The sequence below is a fragment of the Bos taurus genome, chromosome 2 (assembly GCF_002263795.3).
Source record: "Bos taurus isolate L1 Dominette 01449 registration number 42190680 breed Hereford chromosome 2, ARS-UCD2.0, whole genome shotgun sequence".
NCBI classification, from domain to species: domain Eukaryota; kingdom Metazoa; phylum Chordata; class Mammalia; order Artiodactyla; family Bovidae; genus Bos; species Bos taurus.
Genome location: NC_037329.1, coordinates 42838273 through 42858035, shown reverse-complemented (window position 1 = coordinate 42858035; position 19763 = coordinate 42838273).

Genomic DNA, 19763 nt, shown 5'->3' with positions numbered 1-19763 from the left:
AAAATCCTGCCTGGTCCTGAGTAAGTGACACTGTAGGACTATAGTTATATGATTTATAAAATGAGAGGATCAAAAAGATATCTTAGATCTTTTCTAATTTTGAAATTCTATTACTCTCCTATGTCAGGGGAATAGATTAGTTTTTTTTTTTTTAATATTGAAAATGCCTGCATTTAATTATTTTCAGTACCTCCATGAATGGAGATAATACCAGGATATAGACAAAACACACATTCATTTTTATGATCTTTCAATTCTCACATAAATTTACACTTATTTTATTCCATCTCTAAGTTCTCTGAGTTTAGGCAGAAAAATTAAATTCTTTGATCAGTACCAGGAACTTCTCAGTAGGAGACGGTTGTTTTTATTGTTCAGTTGCTAAAGTTGTGTCCAACTCTTTGTGAACCCACGGACTGCAGCACGCTAGGCTCCTCTGTCCTCCACTATCTCCTGGAGTTTTCTCAAAATCATGTTCATTGAGTTGGTGATGCTATCTAATCATCTCATCCTCTGCCACCCCTTCTCCATTTGCTTTCAATCTTTCCCAGCATCAGAGTCTTTCCCATGAGTTGGCTCTTCGCATTAGATGGCCAAAATATTGGAGCTTCAGCATCAGTCCTTCCAATGAATATTTAAGGTTGATTTCCTTTAGGATTGACTGGTTTGAGCTCTTTGTTGTCCAAGGACTCTGAAGAGTCTTCTGCAGCACCACAATTCAAAAGCATCAGTTCTTCAAGGCTCAGCTTTCTTTATGGTCCAACTCTCACATCCAAATGACTACTGGAAAAGCCATAGCTTTGACTATATAGACCTTTGTCACCAAGGTGATTATCTCTGCTTTTTAACACACTGTCTAGGTTTGTCATAGTTTTCCTTCCAAGGAGCAAACATCTTTTAATTTCATGACTGAACTCACCATTCACAGTGATTTTGGAGCCCAAGAAAATAAAATCCGTCACTGCTTCTACTTTTTCCCTTTCTATTTGCCATGAAGTGATGGGACCAGATGCCATGATCTTAGTCCTTTGAATGCTGAGTTTTATGCCAGCTTTTTTACTCTCCTTTTTCACCCTCATCAAGAGGATTTTTAGTTCCTCTTCACTTTCTGCCATTAGATTGGTATCATCTGCATGTCTGAGGTTGTGATATTTCTCCTGGCAATCTTGATTCCAGCTGGTATTGTAAGGATGCATGGTAAGAATGTAGAAATGACTGGTAATTAATTACCTTGTATACAAATCCAGTGGTCTGAGGCAGAAAACTACTTTGCCAACTTTGTTTTCACTAAAAAACAGGAAACTGGGCTCCAAAGACTCTCTGAGATGAGTATGAACTGACATTTTGTTTTGTTTATTTTTCATTCTACCCACTGCTTTCTCTGAGTACATTCTGCAAGGGTATGGTTCTTTCTGGTCTTGCTTTTTCTACCAGATCTAGTTCTCCGGCATGAATGGTGCATGCACTTTAAAGCACAGCTTTTTCTTCCTTCTTCATCTTCTCCATGAAAGGAAGTTTGAGAGTTCTCCAGTTTTATATCAGAAATGTCATCACTCCCTCACCTTTCTTCTTCAAGACTTTAATCTTTCAAGCAAATAAGCAAACCGGTTCTAATACTAAAGCTTGTGACATTTGGCTGGTCACTTATCTCTAGGCTAAACTTCTTCCTTACCCTCTGTACCTTAGCCAGGCTGCCTCCTATCATGCCAAAGGATCTTATTCTTGAGTCCATATTTATTAACCTTCTGGGTGAATTCTTTATGTAATGGTTAATCAGCAGCCTTTTGTAAAATGCAAGTAAATTGCAGACTAATCTGCAGAAATCATCTATCATTTTTCAAGCAAAACCAATTCTATTTCCTGAAAACAATCTTTGGTTGACTGGGTCCATACAGGATATGCTTAATTTCATCACTCATTTTTAGTTGTTCCTTTTATTACAAGTATGAATAGTATTTCTAGACTGGTAAATATGCTTTCTTCTGATGACTTGATAGCAGTCTACAAAGCATGCGTTCAGTAAATGGTCAGTCAGGAAAGAATACATCCACATTTCTATCTGTCTAGAAAATAGTTGGCAATTAAATTCCTTGGAAAGTCTTTAAATCTCTTCTCTATTTCACAAGTTGCCATGGCGTTTGATGGAGGAATGCACTATAGCAGTTTTATAGCATAGCAGAAGAAGAAGCCAGTCTTAAATGGTAAGGGAGCAGCGAACACTGGCTAAACTCTTTCCTTAATGGAGTTTCACTGATACACACACACACACACACACACACATACTCAGTTCCTTGGTACCCAAATACCCATTAAAGTATATTCCAGGTGTTTGATGATATTAGAAAGCTGTGGACTCTCTACTCAAGAAATTTGATAGAGGAATTAAATATCTGATCAAATAAATTCATAAGTTCTTCTCTAGAAGCCTCAGAGTACATGCTGGGTGGTTATGGGGGGTGGGAGGGATAGACTTAAACAGTAAATTGTCAGGCCTGTTAATTCATTTCTTTGTGCTAAAGAGTGACTGAACTGAAAGATTAATGTAATTTTGAGGCTAGAGATTAATCAAGGTCTTTAGAGGAATTTGGGGAAGGATGGCTCTTATTATGACTCTTTTAAAAATTTCCTTGTGAGTGAATAAAGAAGCTTGCATATGACTTTCTTTTAAGTTAATCAATCTGACATGCTCAGAAATATAAAACTATTATGACTTAGAGAAAAATTTTACCTTTCCATACAACAATGATGAATATCTTCCTGCACTCTATACCATTTTAAAGCAACTCCTCTTGTGATGAAGATATATCTTGCTGCCTTAAATCAGCCTCTGCCTGAAGCTTAAGTTGACTTAATAATGGCACAAAGCCACAATCTTATTAGCTGTGATACAGACAAAGCCAAATAATTCATTGCAATGTCATAACTAACTTCTTTTCTGTTCCTCACAGTGGCTGGTAGAGGCCAGTCCGATACTCAGGACTGCAGTAAAGAAACCTTCTCCTAGAATGATTACAACTTATGATTTAGACAGATGCAAACACATCTTGGAATATTTTCAAAATTAAGAATCCACATCCATCTTCCCGCTAGCGAGGTGGCAGGCCACGCTCACATCCTCTTCACTACCCTCTTCAATTTTCCTCTTTGATTCTAGACTTAGAAAGCAAGAACACAGGCATCCAATTTCCAGGAATTGGATTGGGAGAGTTTTCCCATATATACATTACCAAGAAATCTACACGATAAACTAGAAACCTTATTAAATTATCTAAGGAAAGCCTTAGCTTGTAAAATCTTCTTGTCTGATTTCCTTTAGGCTCATTCAGATTTCTTTTAGATCTGGGCATAGAAATTCTTGATGCTTTTCTTGATCGTCCTAACCTGTGGCTGGCCGGAAGATTGATGAATGTTCTTCCACTGCTTTGCATGTTAGGCATTTTCCTTCTTCTCCAATATCTGTCTTTGGTTTAAACTGCACTTTAGCTTTTTCACCTCCAGCTAATGGAGACACTCCCAGGAATGGAGGCTGATGATACAGAGGCTGGAACAATGCCAGCAGACGCATTAGGTTTCTTCTCCCACTCCAAACCAATCCTCTGAAGGTTTTAAATGAGAATTTTGAAATTTGAACTCAGTTTAAAAAAATAGAGGCATATTGGCTCTAGGGCATAGAGAGTTCACATCTTCCTTGGTTTTTCACATCTCCTTTTCAGAGAAGAGTTTGCAGATGGCAAATTGATGTGATAGTGCTGTTAGTATGGAATAGGGTTCTCATTTGGACATGGTGAAGTCCCCTCCTTTTTAATTTATTTTCTAATTTTTTAATTGGAATATAACTGTTTTACAGTGCTCTGTTAGTTTCTGCTGTACAGCATCATGAATCAACCATATGTATACATACATCCCCTCCTTATTGAACCTCCCTCCCACCCTCCCATTCCACCCCTCTAGGTCATCACAGACACCAAGCTGAGGTCCCTGTGTTTTAAAGCAGCTTCCTGCTACCTATTTGTACAGATAGGTACAATATATATGTGGTAGTGTATATATTGTCAATGCTACTCTCTCAATTCATCCATATCTCCTTCCCCCGCAGTGTGCACAACAGAATATTAACTCAGCCATTAAGTCATGTTCTTTTAAGATTCTGTATGGCATATGCATCTTATTCATGAGAGGAAAACAGAACAGCTTAATCGTAGAATTTATATAAATTTTTAAAAAGAAACATCAGAGTACACTGCTAAGACTGTAGCCTAAACATATACACTAAAAATAGGGTAGATATTTTTCAGTTGCCCAAACAGAGTTCCTTTATCCTATGAAATAAATGACACAAACACATAAACTCTCAGCTATTACTTCTATTATTTTTTTTCAGAATTTTTCTCGTACTGAAGGAATCACAAAGAAATAGTTCATAAAGGATTATTTAGAAATATAGACACAGCAAATTTTATTTCTGGATATTATTGTCCTGAACTTCAAAACAACACATAGTTTTCCTAGATGAGGAAGACAAGACAGTTTACCTCTTCTTTATGCAGAGGTCCCGCTAGCAAGGGAATGTTTAGTAAAGGGTTAAATTAGATTGGTTTCAGCAGCTGTACTTGTGATCTTCGAGGACCTGACTTTTAGAAAAGATCTCCTCCCCTGGTTGCATATGCCCAGCTATTGATGTTTTCCATTGTGCTGAGTGGTGGTTTTCAACTGCTGGAAAAAGAAATGCTAAAACATGCACTGACCCTTGTCAATACTCAGGAAAAATGTCAGAATAATATTAACCTTTCATTCCAACTTCAGCACCTGTTTTTTTTTTTTTAATCAATTTCAATACAACACAAATGCATGCTTTGATATTTTCAAGAATTAATAGATATTAGTAAAATAAGCTGTGGTAAAGACAGAGGAAGTGATACTTCATTCATAGCACAGAATGTGCGTTGCAAGGGCACAAACCTAATCCCTAAATTCAGATCTGAATAAAACAAGCTATTTTAAAACCACAGATTCTCTGTTTAAAAACCTCAGAGGCTGCTTAGAGTTTTTAATTGTCATTGGTCACATTGTACCTAAGTGAGAGTGTTTCATTTCTATTACTACCTGGGTAGAAATTCTAATAAAGTGAATTTGCTCATTTTATATATAACCCTTTTCTCTTGGGCCACATCAACCACAATGAAAGTCTGTATCTTTTAAGGCTTCTCCATACTTACACAGGATCTTATTCTACTTGTTTTCTCATTAAAAGAGTTCTTTCATCTCTACAGTGAGTTGTATATTGGAAAAATGGCAAAGCTTACAGCCTTTAGCTATCAGTGGTAACTCATCTGAGAAACTGGAGATAGTTTTCGGAATAGCACATGAGAGGGTTGTTGTAAGACTCTCAATACTTGGAATGTGGTCCCCCCACTTAACCCTCTTATCTGCTACTCCCAAGAGCAGATCTTCTTTCTTGGCAGCACTGACTAGCTATTCTCTGTCCAGGAGGCTCACTCTGAACCAATGGCTTCCAGAAACTCTTCTCCAGGTTCTTAGCAGTGTAATGCCACAGGTCCCAGTGGTCTCTCCTGCTGGCTAGCATCAGTTGTGTGTCTCTAAAGTAGCTGCATCTTAAAACCTTTCCTTTATGACTCCTACAAGGCCATGTTTTTGACCTGCAAAACAGTTCTGCATAGTGCGCAAATATATGTGGATGGGTTTATAAAGATGTAAACTGTGTGACCACAACAACACAGATGGGAGAGGGAACAAAGCTATACAGTAGTGATATAAAGTTGGCACTAATCCTAACTATCAATGTGTGTGCCCAGTTACCCAGTTGTGTCCAACCCTTTATGACCCTTTGGACTGTAACCCGCCAGGCTCCTCTGTCCATGGTATTCTCCAGGCAACAATACTGGAATGGGTGGCCATTTCCTCTTCTAAGGGAATCTTTCCAACCCAGAGATAAAAGTCAAATCTCCTGCATCTCCTGCATTGCAGGCAGAGTCTTTACTGCTGAGCCACTGGGGAAGCCCATTAACTGAATTAGAAACTGTGGCTCTCAAGGAACATTTGGCCTACAAATATAAATTTGCTTGGCCCACAGAGTGCTTAACATTTTAAAATTACAAGATTTAGAAGTAGAAGGTTTCACATAAAAATCTTAATTTCCATTTCTCCTTAAAAATATTGAAATCCATGCAAAATTAAAGATGGCATGGTGGTTCTTACATGACCACCATGTTCTGGTAGTGAGTGGAAATTTCTTCTTTAGGCAAGTCTTTGTCTCTGTAGTTTGTGATAGAGCACCCATCCCTTAGGATGACTTCTGAGCTAATTATACTTGTGTTATATTTCCGATTTCTTTAAGTATTCCAGTCTGTGTAGGACTCTTACCAAAACTCTGTCTCTAAAGGGGAGTTCACAGGATCTCAAATGGGAGTCTGTAGACCCATTCAGTGCCCTTGGATTTTTTCTCAGTGGTATATGAATTGATGATGGGAACTGTTTTAGTCTCTTCAGGCAGAGCATATAGTATATCAGAATACTAAAAACTGAGTGACACACAAAAAAAGCCTATTTCTCACAGTCCTAGAGCCTTGGGAAGTTCAAGTTCAAGGCACCAACAGATTCAATGTCTGGCTTGCATTTTCATTGACAGCCATTGTCTCACTGTATCCTCATAAGAGGCAAGGAATCTTTCTTGGATCACTAATCCCATTCGTGAGGCTTCTGCCCTCATGACCTAATCACCTCCCAAAGGCCCCACCTCTCAGTATCTTCACATTGGAAGTAAGGTTTCAACATATAAATTTTGGAGGATACAAACATTCAACCTGTGGCAGGAGCTTAATTTATTTTCTTTTAGTTCAGTGATTATTTATCAATTGAGCTATTGTTCTATCTGCAAGGAGATCCAACCAGTTCATCCTAAAGGAGATCAGTCCTGGGTGTTCACTGGCAGGTCTGATGTTGAAGCTGAAACTCCAATATTTTGGCCACCTGATGCGAAGAGCTGACTCATTTGAAAAGACCCTGATGCTGGGAAAGATTGAGGGCAGGAGGAGAAGGGGACGACAGATGATGAGATGGTTGGATGGCATTACTGACTCTATGGACATGGGTTTGGGTGAACTCTGGGAGTTGGTGATGGACAGGGAGGCCTGGTGTGCTGTGGTTAATGGGGTCGCAAAGAGTCGGACACGACTGAGCAACTGAACTGATTGTTCTATGAAATTATCTAGATGATGCCTTTAATACTAACCTATTATTCCCAAACTACTTTAAATGCTATGGATTAACATAAAAAGAATATATGGAAACTTAAAGGTAAATGATACATTTGTATGAAATAAAGGCCAAATGTCATATGGTGCTCTATGCACAAGGTTTCACAATAACTTAATCTGAAGAGGGGATGGTAGAAATGAATCATCACATGGCATTAGAATTGTGAAAGATCCCAAGTGAAACATTCTCGAAGCAGTGTTATATTCACACCAAAAGCAACAATTTATTTTCAGCGAAACAGTATTAATGGTCATATCAATTTTGTTAATCTGAATTGTATTTGTTTCATAGTTTCTACTTCATTTGGTTTTATAGATATTTAAGCATGGTTACAGTCACAGAGTCAGGCACAACTGAGCATGCACTCATGGGGAAGAAAAGTCACAAAAAAGTATAAGAAAAGCATTACTGAATTTCACATCTGTACTTTTTAAAGCCACATTCTATCTAAAAATAATTTAGGTTACTAGACTTTATTTTTTGGGGCTCCAAAATCACTGCAGATGGTGACCGCAGCCATGAAATTAAAAGACGCTTACTCCTTGGAAGGAAAGTTATGACCAACCTAGATAGCATATTCAAAAGCAGAGACATTACTTTGCCAACAAAGGTCCATCTAGTCAAGGCTATGGTTTTTCCAGTGGTCATGTATGGATGTGAGAGTTGGACTGTGAAGAAGGCTGAGCGCCAAAGAATTGATGCTTTTGAACTGTGGTGTTGGAGAAGACTCTTGCGAGTCCTTGGACTGCAAGGAGATCCAACCAGTCCATTCTGAAGGAGATCAGCCTTGGGATTTCTTTGGAAGGAATGATGCTAAAGCTGAAACTCCAGTACTTTGGCCACCTCATGAGAAGAGTTGACTCATTGGAAAAGACTCTGATGCTGGGAGGATTGGGGGCAGGAGGAGAAGGGGACGACAGAGGATGAGATGGCTGGATGGCATCACTGACTCGATGGACGTGAGTCTGAGTGAACTCTGGGAGTTGGTGATGGACAGGGAGGCCTGGCGTGCTGTGATTCAAGGTGTCACAAAGAGTCGGACACGACTGAGTGACTGAACTGAACTGAACTGATTCAAAAAAATAAATATTTTCCTTTAATAGGGTACATTTAGTGCTCAAGTTTGAAATATTCTGCTTTGAAAATGTTTCCTCTTTTTATGTAGGATCACGTTTTGGCTTGTTTGCCTTGAGGGGAAGGGTTTCATTCCATGGATTTGGGTCTCTACCTTAGAGCACAACCCAGGAGAAAGAGTGGTTAGCTGCAGAGTATGCTCCAGGTGCCTGAGGAGAGTACTGATGAATGCCACATTGAGTGGAGAGGGGCAGAGGTGATGACACATCAGAGCTCAGTTCAGGATCCAGGTCAGCTGAAACTCAGCAAGGCCGGGGATGCAGCATCCTGGCAACTGTTTAGGCCACTAGCTGGCACTTGAGATTCCACCTTTATGATTTACAGGAAGAGTGCTATGTGGCTGGAGTAGTCTGGCTAACAAATATCTGAGATGGGTGAACAGTGGTACTCACAAGTTGGTCAGAAGTAATTCTTCAAAGGGACTAATTGAAAACTTCAAGAATCACATTAGTAAGCATCCCAATGTAATACCATAGTATCTTCTACTCAAGGGATTGTTCATTTGTCCTCAACCAGAACACAGATGTGCTGGGCCTTCTCTTTGAAACATGCTCTCATGCTTCCCAAGAAGGCCCACCTGGATTTTCAGAGTAGAGCATAGCACACTGTCCTGAGGTTGGATATTCCTCTTTGCACCTAATTTTGAAAGGTCACTGGGATCCAGAATAATCCTGATTATCTCATAGTGGCCCTGACACAAATTTTAATTATATGAAATATTAAAATCTATGACTGGTATTATTTTCCTGATATCTGTTTGAGAACACACGATAGCAGTGCTTTGATGAAATGTATGTGAGATTTTCAACTGGAATATTGATTTGAGACATTTGATCAAGTTTGAAAAAGGTACTTCTCCAAGCCAAGTTTGTTCCCCTACTTAGACTTACAGCCCCAAAATGTAACTATAAATCAGAGAGACAGGGTTATTTAGGAGCCTTAGGCTAATTAAACTAGAGTGTGGGCATCTAGGGATGGAAGACCTTGTTTATTCACGTGATTGTTTCAAAAGGCCCAGTTATTGAGATCTAGAATTTGGTTTTGAAAGCTGATTTTCCACTCCTGATGCAAGTAAACCATAGTCCACATGTAGTAATCTGCACATGTGGCAAACTGGGTTTCCATAGAAACATTCCAACCTGTGATATACTTGCTGAGTAACTGCTCTTGTAAGATATGTTAAATACTGAAAATATTGTGCTGAGCCAGACGGAACTTCTATTCCCATGGAGTAATAATCTAATGCCAGGCATTAAACTGAGTTCTCACTGCAAGTCAGCTCTCTTAATTCCAGAATTAACCCTGTATTCTAGATGCTGTTTAGAATTTTAGTACTTTTCTTAAGATTCTGCACTAGCAAGTGGTAGAGCTGAGATCAAAAATAGGGAGTTTGACTAATAAGAACATGCTGTATAGCACAGGGAACTCTATTCAATACTCTGTAATGGCTTATATGGGAAAAGAATCTAAAACAAAAAAGAGTGGAGAATATATATATATATATATATATATATATATATATATATATATATATCCTGGAGAAGGGAATGGCAACCCACTCCAGTATTGTTGCCTGGAAAATCCCACAGATGGAGGAGCCTGGAGAGTCCCAATCCATTGGGTCTCAAAGAGTCAGATACAACTGAGCAACTCACACACACACACACATATAAATATAACTTATTCTTTTGCTGTACACCTGCAACTAATACCACATTGTAAATCAACTATACTCCAATAAAATGTTTTAAAAAATAGGCATTTTGATTTTAGTGCCCAAACTCTGACCTACTGTATATAGTATCTACCTCTTAGACAGTTTTCTTTGCTTTGGTTCTAAATGCTGTTTAAATTGTAGAGACACAAAGACTGAAAAAATTAAAAAAAAAAAAAAAAGAAGGAGATTAGATTATATGAGGTAAAAATAACAGATTTAAATGGTACTAGGTAAAAATTAAGCGCTGCTTCTTTATCCTTTCCCTAGAGTTGTCTTTATGGTTTTAATTAAATTGTCTCCTATATAATACTGTTTACCTTATTCTTCTTATTTGAGTGCTCAGTTGCTTCAGTCCTGTCCTACTCTTTGAGACCCTATGGATTGTAGCCCACCAGTCTCCTCTGTCCATGGGATTCTCCAGGCAAGAATACTAGAGTAGGTTACCATTTCCAGGGGATCTTCCCAACCCAGGGATCGAATCCAGGTCTCTTTAAGTCTCCTGCATTGCAGGTGGATTCTTTACCACTAAGCCACTGGGAAAGCCCATACTTCTTACTTACTAAAGTCTGAAGAATGGCCTCCATGATAGCTTGGATTTCTCATCTACTGATGTAATGCTGTGAACTGCAGGTGATATTGATGATGGTCATAGTGATTATAATTAACTATGATAATTAAAAAGTATCTGAGGAGTCGTGGTTGGTGCAGAAATATATGTTACTCAGGATCAAATTTGGGAATTAAAATGGCCTTGCTCATGAAGATATCACGTGGAGGATTACATTAGCTGTTGCTGGTTTTCAAAGATGGTCACAGGAAGGTGAATTTTTCATTTAGTTGTCTCAACTGGGGAACAATCAAATGTCATGGCTATTGGTCAACTATAATGTGTATATGTAATAAAATAAATTTTTTAGATTCTTGATTTATATAATATTTGAAATTAAATTTCATATTTTTTATATTTCTAATTAATTGTTAAATGTCAGAAATAGCTTGAAGAATAGGCTGTTTTGCTTTTCAGCTCAGTTTACTATTTACTGTTTACCATAGCAAGCATCTAGGAAGACTTCTTGGGGATGTCACAGGGAATTCTTGTAAATGTTGTTAGGATAATTGATCGTTTTCAATTATGGCCAGCCTGCCATTATTTGAGACTTGGCTCACTGGGTTTTTCATTGTAAGAACATCACACTGGGGACAGAGACTGTGAGATTTAAGCAGTGCTTAGCTAGAAATGTACGCCACCTTTCTTCTGTTCGTTGTTTTGTACCAGTACATTCTCTTGCCAACTCATTTGCTGCTGCTGCTGCTGCTGCTAAGTTGGGTCAGTCGTGTCCAGCTCTGTGCGACCCCACAGACGGCAGTTCACCAGGCTCCCCCATCCCTGGGATTCTCCAGGCAAGAACACTGGAGAGGGTTGCCATTTCCTTCTCCAAGGCATGAAAGTGAAAAGTGAAAGTGAAGTCACTGAGTCATGTCCGACTCTTAGCGACCCCACAGACTGCAGCCCACCAGGGTCCTCCATCCACGGGATTTTCCAGGCAAGAGTACTGGAGTGGGATGCCATTGCCTTCTCCGAACTCTTTTGCTACTAGTGGGCAAAAGCGTGCAAAGTGAAGGAGATGCTTACAGTTAGGGAGTTCTAACTGCAGGAGAAAAGAGGCAGGGGAGAGGTGTGGTGATAAAGTAAACCTGGGACTTTAGTACCTGAAGTCGGTTTGTAACTACTCCATAAATGGCTTCTGTATGGCTTGGAGCTGGGGATCCAAATTCCTGTATTTGGTAGACTATGCAATGTGGAACCTTTCCTCCTCCTGTCAAAAGCACCTGATTTTCTAGGTATAGATGCACTCTCTTTGCTCTTACCTTTCTTGGTCTTTCACTAGCTACAAGGGGTTTAAAAAAGACCTCATGTCCCCTACTTCCACTTACTCTCAGCCTCTTATTCACTTCCACCTCTTGTTCCCTTCAGATCAGCGTATTTTTAAGATATACATGATGAAGAATGTCTCAAAAATGTTGCCTGTTCCATTTTTCAAAGACTATAGATGTTACCAAAGCTGTGGTCAACCAAACTTGGCATGTTAGCATTCTTTTCTATTATTAATCATTGATAAATTATACTTTTCTAACTGTAAGTAGTTTTTAAAATTATAAATTAATATATGAAATACCAGATAGATATAAACAAGTCAAATAAATTTAAAATCGAGTTATTGCTAACTTCTGCTGCTTCTCTTAGCCTAGTTCCTCAAAAGTAATTACTGCTAATAGTTTGGTATGTATTTATCCAGTTATTTTTAATAGGGACACACACATTTAAACTTAGGGATCTTTTTTAATATCATAAATGGCATCATAGCAAGCTATTCTTCTACAACTTGCTCTTTGATTTTAAAATAATGTCTTGGATATTACTTCACATCTCTCTCACATGTCTCAATAGATATTACTACATCATTCTCTTTGACAAAGTATTTCATGATAAGCTCATGTCCTGATTTATTAATAAGTATTTAAATTTGCTCTAAATTTTTACCATTATAAATAATATACTTTTATACATATGTGCCAGTGTTTTTGTAGGGTCAAATCCAGGAAATGAAACTTAATGCCCAAGTAAAAACAAAAAATTTTTATTGATTCTTCCCATTGAGACTGAAACACTGAAATTGCCAATATGCTGATCACATTACTACCAAGAATTTATGTGAGTACCTGTTTCCTTGCATCATCACCAATACAAGCTATTTGTTACATTTTACTAAAATGGTAACAATTCATACTTCCCTATTGTTCAAATTTGCATTTCTGAACTGTTAATGAAGTTGAGCATCTTTTCATATTTGCATTTCATGTCCTGTTGATTTATTATTTCTAGTGTTTGTCTTTTTCTAATATCAGATTGTATTTTTCTTAGAGGAAACTTTATATTGTTTTCTGTAATAGCTGCATGATTTAATTCCCACTAATAGTGCACAAGGATTCTCTTTTATTCACAACTTCCCCGATACTCATCTCTTGGTTTTTGTTTTTTTTTTTTGGATAATAATCATTCAAACAGGTATGAGGTGATATCTCATTGTGGTTTTGATTTGCATTTCTCTGTGGATTAATAATTTTGTACATATTTTAATGTACCTGTTGGCCATCTGTATCTCTTCTTTGAAAAACTGTCTGTTCAAGTTTTGCCCATTTAAAAATCAGATTTTTGTTGTTGTTGTTGAATTGTATGAGTTCTTTATAGATGTTGGATATTAGATCCTTTTCAGATATATAATTTGCAAATATTTTTCTCTCATTCAGTAGGCTGCTTTTTTGTTTATGTTTTCTTTTGCTGTGTACAAACTTTTAAATTTTATCATAGCCCCATTTGCTTGTATTTGCTTTTGTTGCTCTGTGCACCTGCTTTTCTCTTAAGTTCTTTGATTATCTTTACCATCATTGCCTTGAAATCTTTCTCAAGTAGATTGCCTATCTCCTTTTCACTTAATTCTTCTTCTGGAGTTTTATATTATTCCTTCATTTGGAATATGTTCTTCCATCACCTAATTTTGCCTAGCTTGTTGTTTTTATTTCTATGTATCTGGTACTTTGCTTATGTTTCATAACCATGAAGAAGTGGCTTTGTGTACCAAACATCTTAGCAGCACACTCTCTTCTCATCATTAGAGCTCTGTGCTCTTGGGATGCCCCCTATGTGGGCTGTGTGGGTCCTTCTGCTATGGTGGGATGACTACTGTGGGCAATCTGGTATTCTTGGCTAAGCCTGTCTGGTTGATTGCCAGACCTTATCTTGTGTGAAGGCTGCTGGCCGCTGATTCGAGGGTCAGGTCACAAGGTGGCTGACTGTAGAACCCTGGTGGGTCCTGGGTTTAGTGCTGGGTCTGGGGGTGGAGTCAGGGTCCAGGATATTCCAGGGCTGGGGTTTCCCCATCTATTCCAAGCTTCTTTAAAATTACAGCTTTTGCCCTGCGTCCCAGAGCATGTGAGATATGGGTGTGCTCTTTAAAAAAAAAAGTCTGTATTTCCCACAGAACTCTGGGTCTCCTGAAAGTGACCCTCACTGGCCTTCAAAGCCAAACATTTAAAGCCAAAGTTCATCTTCCCAGCACAGGGCTCCCCTGCCTGCTAGACTGGGGATCCAGGTGTGAACTTCAGAACTCTCCTTGGGGAGAACTTCTGCAATTGTACTAATTTGTCCACTTATGGGTCACCCACCTGTGGTCTTCACTATACTGTAACTTTGCCCCTCCTACCTGTCTTGTGGTTTCTCATTTTTATGTTTGTTGCAGAAGATCTTTTCTATTAGATTCGAGTCATTTTCACTGTTGGCTGCTCTATAAATTGTTGTAATTTTCTCCTTTGACTAATCTTAAATAAAAATTTCTAGGTGAAAAATATATTGATTTAATATTTTTTGTAATACCTATTACTAAATATAATGATGAGCATTCATAGTATATTTTGGAGTCATTAGAAAAAATATATAGATTTTAAAATTCCAACTTAATTGCATTACCATGTTGCACAGATTAGTGACTCAGTTCAGTTTAGTCACTCAGTCACGTCCGACTCTTTGCAACCACACGGACTGCAGCACACCAGGCTTCCCTGTCCATCACCAACTCCCGGAGCTTACTCAAACTGATGTCCATCAAGTCAGAGATACCATCCAAAAATCTCATCCTTTGTCATCCCCTTCTCCTCCTTCCTTCAGTAATTCCCAACATCAGGGTCTTTTCCAATGAGTCAGTTCTTCACATCAGGTGGCCAAAATATTGGAGCTTCAGCTTCAGCATCTGTCCTTCCAATGAATATTCAGGACTGATTTCCTTTAGGATGGACTGGTTGGATCTCCTTTCAGTCCAGAGGACTCTCAAGAGTCTTCTCCAACACCACAGTTCAAAAGCATCAATTTTTCAGCTCTCAGTTTCCTTTATAGTCCAATTCTCACATCCATACATGACTACTGGAAAAACCATAACTTTGATTAGAGGGACTTTTGTTGGCAAAGTAATGTGTCTGCTTTTTAATATGCTGTCTAGGTTGGTCATAACTTTTCTTCCAAGGAGCAAGTGTCTTTTAATTTCATGGCTGCAGTCACCATCTACAGTGATTTTGGAGCCCCCCAAAATAAAGTCTGTCACTGTTTCCCCATCTATTTGCCATGAAGTGATGGGACCAGATGTCATGATCTTAGTTTTCTGAATGATGAGTTTTAGGCCAACTTTTTCACTCTCCTCTTTCACTTTCATCAAAAGGCTCTTTAGTTCTTCTTCACTTTGCCATAAGGGTGTTGTCATCTGCATACATGTTGTTGTTGTTTTTGCTAAGTTGCTTCAGTCATGTCTGACTCTGTGCAACCCCATGGACAGCAGCCCACCAGGATCCTCTGTCCAAGTGATTCTCCAGGCAAGAACTGAAGTGGGTAGCCACTTCCTTCTCCCCTGCATATCTTAGGTTATTGATATTTCTCCCAGCAATCTAGATTAGTGACCAGATGTATTTAATAGAAGGATGAAAGTGAAGTTGCTCAGTCATGTCTGACTCTTTGCGAACCCATGGACTGTAGCCTACAGTGCTCCTCCATCCATGGGATTTTCCAGGCAAGAATACTGGAGTGGGTTGCCATTTCCTTCTCCAGAGGATCTTTCCAACCCAGGGATCAAACTTGGGTCTCCCACATTGTAGGCAGATGCTTTACCATCTGAGCCACCAGGGAAGTCCTAATAGAAGGATAGTCATGTATAAAATATTTCTTCCTCCTAATCATGCTCTTTGTCTCTCTTTTTCACTTTCCTTTTTGTTTCTCTCACTAAAGAAGGTAGAATTACATAAAAAGGAGTTATAAATGTTTAATATTTAAAAATTTGACATATAGATCTGACAGATCAGAGGAGGAGAAAATATTAAAATTTATACAACAATCTATATAAGCATATTTAATAAATTTTGGGGCTATGCAAAAGCAGGAAGTCAAGAAACACCTGGAGTAACAGGCAAATTTGGCCTTGGAATACGGAATGAAGCAGGGTAAAGACTAATAGAGTTTTGTCAAGAAAATGCACTGGTCATAGCAAACACCCTCTTCCAACAACACAAGAGAAGACTCTACACATGGACATCACCAGATGGTCAACACCAAAATCAGATTGATTATATTCTTTGCAGCTAAAATGGAGAAGCTCTATACAGTCAACAAAAACAAGACCAGGAGCTGACTGTGGCTCAGACCATGAACTCCTTATTGCCAAATTCAGACTTAAATTGAAGAAAGTAGGGAAAACCACTAGACCATTCAGGTATGACCTAAATCAAATTCCTTATGATTATACAGTGGAAGTGAGAAATAGATTTAAGGGACTAGATCTGATAGACAGAGTGCCTGATAAACTACGGAATGAGGTTTGTGACATTGTACAGGAGACAGGGATCAAGACCATCCCCATGGAAAAGAAATGACAAAAAGCAAAATGGCTGCCTGGGGAGGCCTTACAAATAGCTGTGAAAAGAAGAGAAGTGAAAAGCAAAGGAGAAAAGGGAAGATATAAGCATCTGAATGCAGAGTTCCAAAGAATAGCAAGAAGAGATAAGAAAGCCTTCCTCAGCGATCAATGCAAAGAAATAGAGGAAAACAACAGAATGGGAAAGATTAGAGATCTCTTCAAGAAAATTAGAGATACCAAGGGAACATTTCATGCAAAGATGGGCTCGATAAAGGACAGAAATGGTATGGACCTAAGAGAAGCAGAAGTTATTAAGAAACGGTGGCAAGAATACAGAGAAGAACTCTACAAAAAAGATCTTCACAACCCAGTTAATCACGATGGTGTGATCACTGACCTAGAGCCAGACATCCTGGAATGTGAAGTCAAGTGGGCCTTAGAAAGCATCACAACAAACAAAGCTAGTGGAGGTGATGGAATTCCAGTGGAGCTATTTCAAATCCTGAAAGATGATGCTGTGAAAGTGAAGTGAAGTGAAGATGATGCACTCAATATGCCAGCAAATTTGGAAAACTCAGCAGTGGCCACAGGACTGGAAAAGGACAGTTTTCATTCTAATCCCAAAGAAAGGCAATGCCAAAGCATGCTTAAACTACCGCACAATTGCACTCATCTCACACGCTAGTAAAGTAATGCTCAAAATTCTCTAAGCCAGACTTTAGCAATATGTGAACCGTGAACTTCCTGATGTTCAAGCTGGTTTTAGAAAAAGCAGAGGAACCAGAGATCACATTGCCAACATTTTCTGGATCATGGAAAAAGCAAGAGAGTTCCATAAAAACATCTATTTCTGCTTTCTTGACTATGCCAATGCCTTTGACTGTGTGGATCACAATAAACCGTGGAAAATTCTGAAAGAGATGGGAATACTGGACCACCTGACCTGCCTCTTGAGAAATCTGTATGCAGGTCAGGAAGCAACAGTTAGAACTGGACATGGAACAATAGACTGGTTCCAAATAGGAAAAGGAGTATGTCAAGGCTGTATATTGTCACCCTGCTTATTTAACTTCTCTGCAGAGTACATCATGAGAAATGCTGGACTGGAAGAAACACAAGCTGGAATCAAGATTACTGGGAGAAATATCAATAACCTCAGATATGCAGATGACACCACCCTTAGGGCAGAAAGTGAAGAGGAACTCAAAAGCCTCTTGATGAAAGTGAAAGTGGAGAGTGAAAAAGTTGGCATAAAGCTCAACATTCAGAAAATGAAGATCATGGCATCCGGTCCCATCACTTCATGGCAAATAGATGGGGAAACAGTGGAAACAGTGTCAGACTTTATTTTTCTGGGCTCCAAAATCACTGCAGATGGTGACCGCAGCCATGAAATTAAAAGACGCTTACTCCTTGGAAGGAAAGTTATGACCAACCTAGATAGCATATTCAAAAGCAGAGACATTACTTTGCCAACAAGGTCTGTCTAGTCAAGGCTATGGTTTTTCCTGTGGTCATTTATGGATGTGAGAGTTGGACTGTGAAGAAAGCTGAGCACCAAAGAATTGATGCTTTTGAACTGTGGTGTTGGAGAAGACTCTTGAGAGTCCCTTGGACTGCAATGAGATCCAACCAGTCCATTCTGAAGGAGATCAGCCCTGGGTGTTCTTTGGAATGAATGATACTAAAGCTAAAACTCCAGTACTTTGGCCACCTCATGAGAAGAGTTGACTCACTGGAAAAGACTCTGATGCTGGGAGGGATTGGGGGCAGGAGGAGAAGGGGACGACAGAGGATGAGATGACTGATGGCATCATGGACTCGATGGACGTGAGTCTGAGTGAACTCCGGGAGTTGGTGATGGACAGGGAGGCCTGGTGTGCTGCTATTCAAGGGGTCGCAAAGAGTCGGACACGACTGAGTGATTGAACTGAACTGAACTGAATAAATTTCGGTGTTTATTTAGAAGAAAAATTCATTAGTTTATAATAGATATATGCTAAATATTATAAAATACATATTACATTACAAATCCTATTGTGTTAAATAGTGAAATACATATAAAAATTCCTATTGTGTTAAATGGTGAAATATTGAAAGCAATGCCATTAAAGACAATCTCTATAGAAGGATTTCAGTTATCATACTTGCAATATAAAATCTATGAAAGTATAAAAGTTTCTGATTCTTTCCTAAAAAACTAGTGAATGTAATTAGACTAGTCAGAATATAAATATGAGTACTAGAAAAGAGAAGGTGTCTTTAATGATAAATGATATGTTTAAATTTTAGTCAAGTAATTAGAAGAAATATATAAGTATAAAAACTTTAAATATAAGCTAATTGTTATTTTATCAATAATTTATCATTACTTTTAATGACATGATTATATCTAGGACACACAGAAAATAAACCCAGGGATTGTTGTACATTGTAAGAAAATTTAAGCAGTGATCAATAAAATTAATATATTAGAAAATATAATGTCTAATAGAAGAGAAAAACTTTCAAAATGAGCTGAACATAACCTTTGAGATCCTATTTAAATGAAAATTTTTTATTTTTAAAATAATATTTTTTAAAATTCTATAATAAAAATCAAATGCTTATAAATGTATTAGTATTATGGCATAATTGTGGTCTTGAAATAGTTAGCTTTAAACTTGTCTGAGAGGGACAGAAAACTCAGTGATGGATTAAATAAGAAAGTAGTTTTAAATAAAAATTTAAAGCCCTAGAAAATTATTTAAAAGAAACCTGCTTTGAATTAATGGAAAGCTAAAACCCATTCAATTGTAGAAAGCCTAATATTGTAGATATGCCAATTTCCTTAAACCATTCTATGAATTATAAACAATGATAGAATCACCAAAATTTATAATGTTTACCATATGCTAGGCATAATATTAAGTGTTTTACTTTTGTTTCCCCATGATCTTCATAAAAATGTTATGAAAAAATCTAAGCATTATGGCCATCGTATGATGAGGAAACTGCAGCACAGGGCATTTAAATAACTTTCTCATATTCACACAGCTAATTACAACCCAGGGAACCTAAATATGCCACACAGTCTCTCAAAATTATCAATCAAACTTTATTTGCATTCAACAAAATTCCTTTAGAATATGATAGAATATGAGATTAGCTAAGAAAATTTCATGAAATAGGAGTAATTAAGTGCT